This window comes from Ochotona curzoniae, unplaced genomic scaffold (assembly GCF_017591425.1).
Source record: "Ochotona curzoniae isolate NIBS_2020 unplaced genomic scaffold, NIBS_Ocur_1.0 contig_65, whole genome shotgun sequence".
Lineage (NCBI taxonomy): Eukaryota > Metazoa > Chordata > Mammalia > Lagomorpha > Ochotonidae > Ochotona > Ochotona curzoniae.
The window spans coordinates 535,399-547,781 of NW_024466508.1; positions in this window are offsets into that span (position 1 = coordinate 535,399).

A 12,383-nucleotide genomic window follows, 5' to 3' on the forward strand; every position below is an offset into this window, starting at 1 on the left:
GCTGGGGTCCGTGCAGTGGGTGTGAAGAGAACAGCGCCCCCGTGTGGCAGGGCCCCGGGCAGCTTCCAGCTGTTAGGCAGGGCGCGGCGGAAGCCTCTGAGCACCTGGACGCTGTTTCACCCCTGGCTGCATGGACACGCAAGCACCCCACTGGGAATCCTGCAATCTATTGAGGCATTGTTTGCCACTGATGTGAGCTTGAGAGTTAATGTCACTGATAATGTCTTGGTGAGTGGGCCTTTGACAATTTACACACAGGAGCACAATTAAGCCCATGTCATTTTTGGACACCTTATTGGGTACTTAACCATTGTCTTAGAATCTGGCCCAGACATGTAGCACTCCTTCTGGGAAGGGGCTTGAAAATATCCTAAATATTAATGCAAGTGATGGGAGTGAGAGCTGAAACTGCTATGGCAATAAATATGGTTATTGTTATCTCAAAGGCTAGCCTGCCTTTGCAATTTTTAGGAGTGTGGAAAATGTAACTGTTTTAGCTGCCTTTATAATTTTTAGCTAGAAGAATTAAGGATGCTTTTATTAAATAAAAATGCTTTTGATTATTGTGTCGTTGTTTATGGGGTTATAGTCTGTAGTTGTAGGGGGATTTTATATTTGAAACTTCTGTTTCAGATTTTACGTTTTTTTCCTTGTAACCTATTTTCCCATTAAATAATGAGTAAATTGTAGAAATAGAAATGTGGTGGGCAGGTACTACTGATTAGCAGGAAATCGCATGTGCCTTGGCCTTGGAGTCCTGGCTGTCGCTCCATGGCTGCTGTTGAAGGATAGATAGTGGCTTTCTTTGAAGAATATGAATACAGTATTTTGCAGAATTATCTTTAGGGGCGCCTGCTTAGCCCTGAAGTGCAGACGGAGTGACCAAATGTCTGCGCATGCCCCCCTAGTCTAGAACAATTAGTTGCTTGTGCAGAAGCTTGTGAGGCGTCTGAGAAAATAAAAAGGACAGCTTTTTGTTGAGCTGTGAGAGTGCACCAAGGGTCACGTCTGGTCTTTATCGCTGACCCCACGCACCCTTCCTGAGCTGCGAACTCCTGGAGCTGGACTCCAGCGGCAGACCTCGACGGCAGACTGGCCACGAGTGACACGGCCCCAGCATCCCTGCGGGCCGGACCGGACACCACCCCGACCCGGCCACGATGGGCAGCTGCTGCCGGCGTCCCCTCTGCCTCTGGGCCCTGTCCTGGCCAGCTTATGTCACCCGCATGGCTCTCCATACTCCCTTCCAGACCCAGACCCGCAGACACCACCCCATGTTCAAAGTGAACAGCCCAAATGTGCCACAAGTTGCCTTCACCAAGTCAGTAGGCCAAGTGTTCACGAGTGTAGACCCGAGCTGTGGCCCTGGCCAACCCAAGGCAGGGTCCAAACCCCCACACTCCCTGGCCAAGGACCAGCCTAGCCAGGAAACTGAGTCGCCCAGTGATGGCAGGAGGGGCCTGAGGCCGAAGACCCTAAGCGTGCCCAATGTGGTGTGGGTGCAGTGACGTGCACCCCGTGACATGTGGAGCTGTGACGTGTCCCCGCGGGGTGTGGAGCTGTGACGTGTCCCCGCGGGGTGAGGAACTGTGACGTTTCCATGTGGGGTGAGGAGCTGTGACGTGTCCCCGCGGGGTGTGGAGCTGTGACGTGTCCATGTGGGGTGAGGAGCTGTGACATATCCACGGGGGGTGAGGAGCTGTGACGTATCCACGCGGGGTGAGGAGCTGTGACGTGTCCCCGCGGGGTGTGGAGCTGTGACGTGTCCCCGCGGGGTGAGGAGCTGTGACGTGTCCACGGGGGGTGAGGAGCTGTGACGTATCCACGTGGGGTGAGGGGCTGTGACGTGCCCACGCGGGGTGAGGAGCTGTGACGTATCCACGTGGGGTGAGGAGCTGTGACGTGTCCCCGCGGGGTGTGGAGCTGTGACGTGTCCATGTGGGGTGAGGAGCTGTTACGTGTCCATGTGGGGTGAGGAGCTGTGACATATCCACGTGGGGTGAGGGGCTGTGACGTGCCCACGCGGGGTGAGGAGCTGTGACGTATCCACGTGGGGTGAGGAGCTGTGACGTGTCCCCGCGGGGTGTGGAGCTGTGACGTGTCCATGTGGGGTGAGGAGCTGTTACGTGTCCATGTGGGGTGAGGAGCTGTGACATATCCACGGGGGGTGAGGAGCTGTGACGTATCCACGCGGGGTGAGGAGCTGTGACGTGTCCCCGCGGGGTGTGGAGCTGTGACGTGTCCCCGCGGGGTGTGGAGTTGTGACGTATCCACGTGGGGTGAGGGGCTGTGACGTGCCCACGCGGGGTGAGGAGCTGTGACGTATCCACGTGGGGTGAGGAGCTGTGACGTGTCTCCGCGGGGTGAGGAGCTGTGACGTGTCCATGTGGGGTGAGGAGCTGTTACGTGTCCCCGCGGGGTGTGGAGCTGTGACGTGTCCATGTGGGGTGAGGAGCTGTGACGTGTCCATGTGGGGTGAGGAGCTGTGACATATCCACGGGGGGTGAGGAGCTGTGACGTATCCACGCGGGGTGTGGAGCTGTGACGTGTCCCCGCGGGGTGTGGAGCTGTGACGTGTCCCCGCGGGGTGTGGAGTTGTGACGTATCCACGTGGGGTGAGGGGCTGTGACGTGCCCACGCGGGGTGAGGAGCTGTGACGTATCCACGCGGGGTGAGGAGCTGTGACGTGTCCCCGCGGGGTGTGGAGCTGTGACGTGTCCCCGCGGGGTGTGGAGTTGTGACGTGTCCCCGCGGGGTGAGGAGCTGTGACGTATCCACGTGGGGTGAGGAGCTGTGACGTGTCCCCGCGGGGTGAGGAGCTGTGACGTGTCCCCGCGGGGTGAGGAGCTGTGACGTATCCACGTGGGGTGAGGAGCTGTGTGTCCCCGGGTGCGTCCCCATCCGGGTTCCTGACCCGGCAGGGCGGCGTCCAGCTCGCGGTCCGCTGGTCACATGCGGACGTCGCTCTGGAACCGGGCATCACGCTTGGTCCCAGTCTTGCTTTTAATCCCGGGATGGAATGCGGACTGCCCCCCACCCCCAGGCACTTTCGCCCGTCCGCGCTCCAGACTGGCAGCCTCGTCCACCAGTCAGGGTCAGGAGCGGTTGGCAAGGGGGCGGGTTTCGTGCAGACTGGCAGGTCTCTCGTCCTGTCAGAGCAGAAGAGGCGGGGAATAAGGCGGGGAGTGACACGTCTTTGACCCACTCAGAGCAGGCAGGGAGCGGAGAAGGCGGGGTACGACGCGCAGACTGGCATCTCTCTTATCCAATCAGGGCGGCCGGGGCGGAGAGCACATGGCGGCGGGTGGAGGAGCAGGCGGGTGAGGCCGCAGCGTAGCCCCGCCCCATGCACAAGAACTTGTTGCGCCCTCTGCCGCCGGACTCCGGAACCGGGGCGGGACACCCCTATGTGGGACAGGAGACCCCCATGTGGGACAGGACGCCCCCATGTGGGACAGGAGGCCCCCATGAGGGACAGGAGACCCTCATGAGGGACAGGACACCCCCATGTGGGACAGGAGGCCCCCATGGGGGACAGGAGACCCTCATGAGGGACAGGACACCCCCATGTGGGACAGGAGGCCCCCATGAGGGACAGGACACCCCAGACGCCCCCATGTGAGACAGGACGCCCCCATGTGGGACAGGACGCCCCCAGCCGTGGGGTCCCCGCCAACGGGCGGCCCTGCAGGGTCCCACATGAGGCCTGAGTGAGGGGCGGGTCTGGACCAAGGCCAAGGGTTAGTGCTGGCGTGGTTGGGGTCAAGGGTTAAGGCCAGGGTCTGCGTTAGGTCGTTAGGTTAGGGTTAGTTTGTCGTTACTGTGTGGGGTCACAGAAGGGTTTGGGTTCTTTTAGGATTGGAGTTGGCACCCCTGTGGACTGGGGCAGGGCACGGCCTGGCAGACATGGCTGTTTCCTGAAGGCAGACCCCGCTGGTGGGGCAGTAGTTAATCCTCCACCTTCAAGTGCCGGCATCCCATGTGGGCACCAGTTCAAGTCCAGGCGGCTCCACTTCCCACCCAGTGCCCTGCCTGTGGCCTGGCACAGCACGTCCAGGGCCTTGGGACCCTGCACTGCGTGGGAGACCTGGAAGAGGCTCCTGGCTGCTGGCTTCAGATCCGCGCAGCACAGGCCGTTGCGGCCACTTGGGGAGTGAATCAGCAGACGGAAGATCTTCCTCTCTGTCTCTCCACCTCTCTGCACATTTGACTTTGTAATAAAAATAAATAAATCTTAAAAAAAAAAAAAGAATCTGTGAGCCCCTAAAGCTTTGAAAATAAATAAAAATACATAAATAAATCTTTTAAGCTTTTTTAAAAGGGAGACACTGTCAGTCACCTGACGCTTTCAAGATGCATGGGTGGATTTCCCGGGGAGCGGGCTTCACCATCCGAGGGCTCACTTCCCACGGCCAGGAGTGCCCTCCGTGTCTCCCACGGAGCGGGAGGAACTGCCCCGTCAGATGCGTCCAGGTGTTAGTGGGCGGCTGGTCTGGGGACCGGGTCACCCGAGGCCTGGCTCCCACGCGGCACTGTCCGGTGAGGGCAGCCAGCCCTGCCCGGCGTGTGGGTGAAGACTGGGACGGCCCAGCCCTGGCCGGGGTCAGCCAGCCGCTTCACATCAGGCATGGCCGGCCGGATTAGGCAGGCGCCTGGCAGAGCCTTTCAAGTGAGGCTGGAGGAAGAGGAGGCAGCGTCCCAGCACGGCTGACGGGTGTGATCAAAGCGGGCGGTGCCCGGGCAGCGCGCTGGCTTTGCCGTGTCCCTGGCAAGCAGCCCGCCTCCTCAACCGGTGCCTACACAGGCTCCAAGCAGATGGAAAATTCCAGAAGGGAGCTGTGGGTGCTGCGAGGGGCCCCACCCCATTGACCGCCCATGACCCTCTTCCCTCCCCACTTTCGAAAACCAGCTGACACCTGCTGGTTCACTCCCCAAATGCCTGCAAGGACCAGGGCCGGGTCAGGCGCGGGGAGCCGCTCAGGTCTCCCACGGACTGTGGGCAGCCCAGGCAGTGGGAGGCAGAGGCCACTGGAGATGGTGGGCACACAGGCTCTGGGGGTCAAGGGACTGGCTCCGTTCCCCTGTGAGCCCCAAGCTCCCTGTGCCGAGTGTGTGGGCCTGGGGATGAGGGCTCCCCACCGCCTCCTGGCACGTTTGGAGTCCTCACCCAAACAGGCCAGAGCACTTCAGGGGGTTCTGAGAAGCTGGTGAGTGCTGGGGCCCAGTCACCTGTGACACCGGAGTCCGGCTGCTCCATTTCCCATCCAGCTCCCGCCGACGCACCCGGGAGAGCAGCGGGGGACGGCCCAGAGCCCTGAGCCCCTGCGCCCACGAGGGAGACCCGGAGGAGGCTCCTGGCTCCAGATGACCCCAGCTCTGGCTGTTGTGGCTCCTTGTGTAGTGAATGAGCGATGGAGGGTCTGTCCTGTCTCTGTGACTCTCAATAAACAGAGAACTCTAACAGATAGCTGCAGCCCAGCACCGGCAGGAGGGACTCAGGGTGCTGGGTGCTGGGGGCAAGAGCTGGGGCGAGGCTCTCCAGAGTGAGGGCAGGGCCAGGGTCACAGCCCAGCAGGCCACTGGCCAGCAGCGCCGCTGTACCTGCCCGGGTGCCTCACGTGGGGAGACCCGCACCCTCAGCCCTGGAGGCTCAGTCCCTGCAGGCAACCCTTCCCCAGGAAAGCCCTGCTGGCACCGGCTGGGAGCATGAGTTGGGGGCTGGCCAAGGGCCCCGCAGGCTGCCAGCCCGGGGCGTCCCACCCTCCTGGAATTGAGCTCATTCCACAGATTCCTCCTGGGAGCTCTGCCTGCAGGAAGACAAGGGACCAGAGGCTGGGCCATGCTGGCCCACGCCGGCTCCTCCCTCCTCCGTGTCCCTGGCTCCAAGGCTGTCAGGGTGCTGGTGCCGTGGGCTGACGGCACTCGCCAGGGGCCGGGTGCTCTTGGATGGCAAGCAAACTTCCCAGACCCCATCTGGCACAGCCACCACGGCCCCAGGGACCAGACTCTCCCAGCCTCCCATCTCCACGGGCTGCCAACTGACTGTGGAGCCCCCTGCAGCTTTAGGTCCCGGGATCCTGGCTTGGTGACACACCTGCCCAGACCCAGGTGCTGCCGGCAGCAATGGGCCCCTCTCCGCACCCCTCCCCAGCCCAGCAGCCCTGTGTGGCCAGGCCCACCCAAGAGCAATGGTGATCTATCATCGTATTCTAAGAGCAGAGCAAGAGAAAGCTCTGCTGCTTCACGCAGCCGCCACCACCAGACCGGGCCAGAGCCAGGAGCCTCCTCCGGGTCTCCCACGCGGGTGCAGGATCCCAGGGCCGTCCTCTGCTACTTTCCCAGGCCACAAGCAGGGAGCTGAACGGCAAGTGGAGCAACCGGGACTCCAACCCAGGCTCCGACAGAGCTGTGGGTCCTGCCGCCTGCCACCAGTTCTGCCGCGGCGGGGCGCCCTGCCGTTCCGGCCACTCCTTGTGCAGGTGGAAAGCGCCCTGGCCCAGCTGAGTCAGGGGCTGAGTCAGGGGCCTGGGAAGCAGGGCGGGGGTCGCGGCTGCAGGGGTGCAGGGCCTGAGCGGGGGCTAAGGCACCGTCAGCCATTTCCTGCTTTGTGTTCCAGCTCTGCCCCGGCTCCAGTTTCCCACGTGCCCAGGAGACGGCGGGGCTGGCAGGGCCTGCCCCCGTGTCAGGGCCTGAGCTGTTCCCAGCCCCCTGGTGCTGCAGGCAGGAATGGGGTCCCGGTCTTCACAAACCACAGGCAGGGGTGGAAGTGTGGGGTTGGGTGCCTCTGCCAGTCTGAAGGCGCCCTGCAGCTGGGACCTGCTCAGACCACAGCCAAGATCCCTGCGTGGGGTGCCCAGCCCCACCCTGCGTGGCCCCTTGAACCCTGCAGGCCTCAGCTCCGGAGGCCTGGCCGCCCAGCCCGGGGAGCCTGACTTTAGCCCCCCTGGCTACACGCTCTTGCAGGCTCTCGCCCTGTCTCTTCATTCGAATGCCAAGTGCGTGGGGGAGCCATCCTAACAGGGCCCTCACCCCAGCCCTGGCCTCTGCCATCACGTCGCCCCACCCCAACAGCCTCGCCACTGTGAAGCCCACTGCCCGACAAGGCCGTGGGCACCAGTTCCGGGACAGGGGCCGGATGACCCAGGACGCGGGCAGAGCCCCACCCCGCCCATCAGGAGCTGTCTCTGCTTGTCTCAGGTTTTGGGTCAGTGGGAGTGGGGCAGCTGCTGTGCCCGCCCCTTGGGAGCTGCGGGCCTGGCAGGTGCCCCAAACCCCTGACACCCTTTGCCAGGTTTCTCTGTGGTTAAAGCGCTGGTGGCTGGGACAAAGACCAGTGCCCAACCCCCACTCTCGCCGGCTGGGCCAGGGGGTCCCCTCTTGCCCTGGGGCTGACGGAGCAGGCACCAGCCCCCACCCCTCCGCTGGGACACTAACTGGGGACGGACTGCTGCATGGACGCCCAGAGCAGGGGACCCGGAGGAGGGCCCAAGGCCCAGGTGCCCTGGTGCTGGGCCACTGAGGCCAGCACCATTGTTTCCCGTCTGCCGAGGCCGGCATGCTGCCAGGGGCTCTTGGTGAGCCTTGGCCAGGGGGCAACAGAGCAAGAGAAGCAGCTCAGCCCAGCTCCGGGGGGACCTGGGCAGAATCACAGGTCGGGAGGCTAGCCGGGGATGGACACAGGGGACCGAGGGCACTGGCCCTGCTTCCATGGCAGGCGCAGTTCAGATGGGGGCTTGGGGATGCAGGTCACCAGGCACTGGTCCCCAGAGCTGGGGAACAGATGGGAGACTGGGGGAGTGGCGGGTCCGGCTGGGCCACACCTTGCAACCCACCAGAGGGACCCCGTACTCCTGGGCCTCGGGTGTGGAGGGTGAGAACGGGCAGCAGGATTGGGTGTGGGGCCCAGAAGCCCATCCCAGCAGAGGCGTCTGCCCCAGCCCCCACCCTGCGCCCCAGCCTGCCCCAGCCTGTCCCCCGCCCACCTCGCCCAGCATTTTCCAATGCAGTTCCCACAGCAACGGCAGGCACAAACCGCGGAACAGGCCGGCGGCCGGGGCGGGCCGGGGGTCCTGGGCTGGAAGGCGGAGCGCGGGGTGGGGCACACCTGCCGGGCAACCATGGGGTGGGGTCTCTGCTCCTGTCTCCCAGCAAGCCAGGGGCAGCTCCCCGAAGCCCACCTAAAGTGATGGGCGTCTTCTCCCGCCGTACCCCAGCCCTGGGTAAGGGGGCTCGGAGGGTGAGGCTCAGACTCAAAGCTTCTGGAAGCAAGATCTGACCCATCTGGCATAGGAGGTCTTCTCTGGTTGGTGGGGGCCACAAGGGTGGGCCTAGGGTCCCCTCTGAGCCCCAGACCCCTAGGGCCAGCCTACCCAGGCCAGGACCAGCAGACGGACCCAGAAGAGAAGTCCCAGCTGGAGATCAATGCCAGCCGGCCAGGAGGGGTCCCTCTCTCCCCTGCAGGCTCCCAGGGGACCATCCCACTCCATGGGCCACGCCAGTGTCCTCCACGGGATACCTGGCTGGCCTGGGAGATACAGCTGCCCACGGACTTTCCTGGCAGCACCAGGCCTCGGGCATCTGTGCCATGACAGTGTAGGAGACGGGCACTGGCCAAGCTGGGGCCCAGGGAGCCGCTGGACAGAGCGTGGGCCCCCGGGGGTCAGGGGCTCGCAGAGGCTGAGCGCGTGTGGCCGGGGACTGAGTCCTCGGAGTATCTATAAGGCACAGGGCCAGGCTATGGCCTGCCAGGAGTCCTGCGAGGTGGCATGGCACCTGCATGTGGGCCCTGGACATGGCCAGCGTGTCCACCCTCAGCCTAAGCACTCAGTGCCACGCTCTGGGGTCTCAGGTAGCTGAAGGGATGGCCCAGGTGCCAGCATCTTCGCCATGTCCCTGGAGACAAGCCAAGGCCCCACCAGTCCAGGGCCCCTCCCATGCTCAGGCCACCAGTGGCCCCAATCAGTTCCTGATACCCACATCACCCTGGGGACCAAGAAGCCCAGCAGCCCATGACCTGAGGGGTAGCAACAGCCCAAGGCCCCCTCTCCCCAAACCTGCCCGCCTTTCCCCACACCCCACCTGACAGCCCCTGGCCTGCCTAGGGACCTGGGCTCTGGAGGCAGCACCTGGGACACCCCGGCTCACCCGCTGACACCCCGCTCACAGCTGTGGGGGCCATCGACTGAGACCCCAGATCCAAGGGTGGATGGTCCAGGTGCCAGGGAGCAGAGCAGGTGCCCAGGTGTGCCTCTAGACTGTGCCCAGGGAAGCTGAGCTAGACCGTGGGCAGGGGCACCGCGGGAGCCAGACGCCGCGGTGGTTAGGGGCACCGTGGGAGCCTGTGCTCCAGGAAGTTGAAGCGAAAGGTCAGAGAGCAGTGAGCGCAGCCTGGGCAGGGCCGGGGGCAGGTGGGGTGTCCACACCCAGAACCCTGAGTGCCGCGGGAGCTGGGGGTGCAACCAGGGGACTGGCATGGTGGGCAGGGCCAGGCGGCAGGTGGATGCGACCAGCTAGCTGCGGTTGCAGGGTAGGGTGGCCAAGCCCACAGCCCGCTCCGGGGTTGGGGTCTGGGCTTCCCTCACCCGCACAGCCAGGTCCCCCAGCGGCAACCTCGTGGTGTGCCCCCAGTGGGGGATACGACTGGAGACACGCACACAGGTGGCAGAGCCTGTCGGCATCCAGGTGGCAGTGGCGAGCTGGTGTGGGGAGGGCCTGGCTGTGCCCGCTGCTAGGGGCAGGTGCTCCCTGGTGCACAAGTCCTCCTGCAGCTGGCCGCTCCCAGATAGGGAAGGCGGAAGGGGCTGCTGTGAGGCCAGCGCACCCCGCCCCGCCCTGCTCGCAAGCCCCCCCCCCACCCTCACACCCCTGCCCGGCCGCGCCTGCCGCGTTCCTTTGCGGTGACTCCACGGGCGGGGGGCCGAGGGTAGGGTCCCAGACGCCCCGCAGCCCCTCCTAGCCCAGGGGTGCGAGATCTCTGGGCCCGCCCGAGTTCCCGGTACTTGCGCGCCCCACCCGACTGCCGGCCTCGACCGAGGGCGGAGCCGCCGTGGGAGGGGCCTGCTGCGGTTTAAGTGCGGGCGGCGTAGACTGGTCGCGAGCAAAGCGACTGCGGACCCGGACCGTGCGGGCAGGTGCGCACAGCCGGGAGCCACTGCGGACCCGGAGCGTGCGGGCAGGTGTGCACAGGCGGGAGCGACCGCGACCCGGAGCGTGCGGGCAGGTGCGCGCAGGCGGGAGCCACTGCGACCCGGAGCGTGCGGGCAGGTGCACACAGGCGGGAGCCACTGCGACCCGGAGCGTGCGGGCAGGTGCGCACAGGCGGGAGCCACTGCGACCCGGAGCGTGCGGGCAGGTGCGCACAGGCGGGAGCCACTGCGACCCGGAGCGTGCGGGCAGGTGCGCACAGGCGGGAGCCACTGAGACCCGGAGCGTGCGGGCAGGTGCACGCAGGTGCCGCTGTGGGGCGGCGACCGTGCCAAACCGGAACCCCTCTGCGCGGGCGGGCGCGGGGCGCAGCTCCGGCCGGGCTGGGTTTCCCCCGCGCGTGCTCCTAGCTCCGCGCAAGTGGGAGGGTGCCACGCGGCATTGGGAGCGGGGGTGGGGACAGAAGTCCACCCATGGTGGGCAGAGGTAGGGGCACCCCACTTCCTGTCCGCGCTGCCGGCCACGCCGCCCTCATTAATCTCTGTTCCGGGGGCGGAGAGCAAGCGGGCGAGGCCCGGGTAGGCGCCCAGCCTGGTCTCCAGCTGGCTCGCTCCTAACGGGGCTCAGGTGGGCCCTCAGCGGGCGCTGTGCCCACCCCTGCCGGCTAGTACAGCTCTCGGCCGGCGCCCCCCTGTCTGGGGCTCTGCCCCTCCCTTACACCGGGGTGACCTCTGGAGCCTAACACGTGTCTGCCCACAGCCCCCAGAGCGAAGCTTGCCCAGCTGTGGCCTCCGGTGCACTGGCGGCCTGGGCTCCCCCTTCTGCAGCTCCCCAGGCTGACACTCCTGGGCCCTCCTGGGCCCGCCTGGGCCACGGCGCCCAGATGGCTGGCTGTCCAGCCCAGACCACCTAGACCAGCACCCCTGGCCCACAGTGCTCTGTGCCGGCTGAGAGCGGTGGCTCCGTGTGTCCCCACCTCATGTTGGCAGGAGGTCAGACTCCTGTGAAAGGGGGCTGGCTGGGACCCCCGCAGGGATGTGGGATACAGGGACGTGCCACCCCCAGGCCTCAGAGCTCCTCAAAGCCGGGCTGGACTGGGACACAGCACCCTGGGGCCACAGCCCACGCAGGTCAGTGGGGGTTCCCCACAGCCCCAGTTCGGCTGGCCTTGGGTGAGGACACCACTTCACACTTTCTAGGGCACAGGAGTCCTGGCTATCCCTGCCAGCCTCGGCCAAGGAGCTGGCCGCTCCCCTCCAGCGGCCACGCCTTCCCGATGAGTCCAGGCTAGGTGGTCAGGAGCCTCAAGCCCGCTGCTGTGGCCGCTGGGATGGAAGAGGCAGGGATTCGCCTGGGGGTAGGGGGCAGGGTGTAGTCCAGGCATGCAGTACTAAGGTCACTTGGGAGTCAAGCCCAGTGGGTGGGAGCCCATGAGGCTGTCCTCAACCACCAGCAGAGGTGCCCTGTGGCTCTCTGGGGCTGGTCAGGCAGTGCCCACCCTGCAGGTCCAGGTGACACAAGCCCTGGCTTGCCTGCCACTCCCGGAAGCCCACCAGCCTGGTGCTCCCCTCCCGCCCCTCCCCTGTGCATTCCTGTGTGGCAGGGAGGGAGGGGGAGGGGAGGGTGGCCGGCGGCTGCAGGAGCGGGCCCAGGCACGTTGGAGTGGGTGAGGGGCCCCGAGGGTCTGGGTCCTGGAGGAAAGTTCAGATCCTGGCGGCTGGAGGCCGACGGAGCAGGCGGTGGCCCTCTGCTTTGGGGGAGGCAGGGGTGGGGATGGGGGTTGGAGCTCTCCCAGGTCCCAGCTCTGCTGGCTGATAGGGCTGCAAGGGCCCAGCCCGGGCTCCTGCTGTGGGCGCAGTCACCCCCTCACCCAGGACGCCCAGGACGGGCAGGTTCCTGCCTGTCTGGCCCCACTGCCTGCGGCTGTCCCTGCCGCCCCTGGCTCTGTCGTCACCGACTGGCCGCCCCCGCCCCGTGCGCTCCTCTCCCAAGGACATTCCCGGCTCCAGAAGTGACTTCCTCCTGCTGGGCTCAGCAGGGCTGCCTGCCCAAGTGCGTGGGTGAGGGCTGCCACACACCTCCAGCATGGCAGGAAAGGCGAACAGGTGGAGGGGGCAGGGGCGCCCCACCTCCAGGCACCGCGGGGTGCGGGGAGGAGTCTGGGTCAGAGGGCAGGGCCCTCATGGAGCCGGGTGGGGGCAAGGCACGAGGGGCCACGTCCAGAGGGGGAGAGGTGATGG